We start from the raw sequence: 1,585 nt of genomic DNA on the forward strand, positions 1-1,585 counted from the left end.
GGGAGATCTTTCCATCTTCTGAGATCTTCTTTAATTTCTTTCTTCAGAGACTTGAAGTTTTTATCATACAGATCTTTCACTTCCTTAGTTAGAGTCACGCCGAGATATTTTATATTATTTGTGACTATTGAGAAGGGTGTTGTTTCCCTAATTTCTTTCTCAGCCTGTTTATTCTTTGTATAGAGAAAGGCCATTGACTTGTTTGAGTTAATTTTATATCCAGCTACTTCACCGAAGCTGTTTATCAGGTTTAGGAGTTCTCTGGTGGAATTTTTAGGGTCACTTATATATACTATCATATCATCTGCAAAAAGTGATATTTTGACTTTCTCTTTTCCAATTTGTATCCCCTTGATCTCCTTTTGTTGTCGAATTGCTCTGGCTAATACTTCAAGTACTATGTTGAAAAGGTAGGGAGAAAGTGGGCAGCCTTGTCTAGTCCCTGATTAGTGGGATTGCTCCCAGCTTCTCTCCATTTACTTTGATGTTGGCTACTGGTTTGCTGTAGATTGCTTTTATCATGTTTAGGTATGGGCCTTGAATTCCTGAAAAATATGGAACGCTTCACGAATTTGCGTGTCATCCTTGCACAGGGGCCATGCTAATCTTCTCTGTATCGTTCCAATTTTAGTATATGTGCTGCCGAAGCGAGCACTTGATTGATTTTTTGAGGCAGGGTTTCTCTCTGTAGACCTGGCTGTCCTGGAACTCACTCTGTACACCAGGCTGGCCTCAAACTCAGAGATCTGTCTGCCTCTGCTGGGACTAAAGGTGTACATCCCACCATTTTTTTTAAAATTACTGTTTGCTGATCAATAATAGGCCTCTTGGAAGCACCCGAGCTTGCCTGCCAATTTTGTGATATGCCAGGAACTATACCCACCTCATCAGTAAGAGTAACCCCCAAAATAACCATTGTGACAAGAATAATCACTGTTTTTTTCTTGAGCTCTGCACAACTGAAAAACACGTGACCAGTGATCAGGATAACATCTGCATACCTGGCCACTGACTTTATGCCTCCAGTCACCTATTCCTGGAAAATAATTGGCTTCCTAGAAAAATTGGCATATCACTGGTCATTTTGTGACCAGCTTGCTCATCAATTAATACAATTCATTGTCATGCCCCACCTTGGCCCTTGCCTGGTTGGTCTGTCTACATTCAGGTGCTAGGCTGAATGTGTCACAGTGTGTCACAGTTCACCTGTGGTCAAAGGAAAACTTGAGGGAATCAGTTCTTTTCTACCACATGGGTCCTCGGGCTCAAAAACACATACAGTGTCTGACTTCATGTTAAGTGTCTTGTGCACTGGGAGTTTTTATAACAGTGTCAAGTCAGCTAAATGAAATGGTTGGCTTTTATTTACTTGTACAACTCTGCTATTGACTCTAGGCCCAGCCAACAGAGCTATAGGCTGTCCCAAGCAAACTCACACGGCCATTCTAGCACAGACATCCCAAGGAGAGCAGAGGTCTTAGACCATAGTTACCCAAGGCTTATCATTTACTGTGGGGAGAAATATTTGCTAAGTGTCAGCCACCAAGAGACACCTGCCCTTACAATGTCTTTCTCAGGGTTCAAA

The 1,585-nt window shown here is 41.9% G+C and overlaps 1 non-coding gene across 1 annotated transcript; it reads right to left on the reverse strand.

Moving 5' to 3' along the window:
• Positions 1–548: 548 nt before the first annotated feature.
• Positions 549–655, reverse strand: Gm22821. The gene has a single exon (XR_003948532.1). It is a non-coding gene; the product is annotated as a U6 spliceosomal RNA (small nuclear RNA).
• Between the last annotated feature and the right edge of the window lie 930 nt (positions 656–1,585).

The sequence above is a fragment of the Mus musculus genome, chromosome 9, assembly GCF_000001635.26.
Source record: "Mus musculus strain C57BL/6J chromosome 9, GRCm38.p6 C57BL/6J".
Classification (NCBI taxonomy): Eukaryota; Metazoa; Chordata; class Mammalia; order Rodentia; family Muridae; genus Mus; species Mus musculus.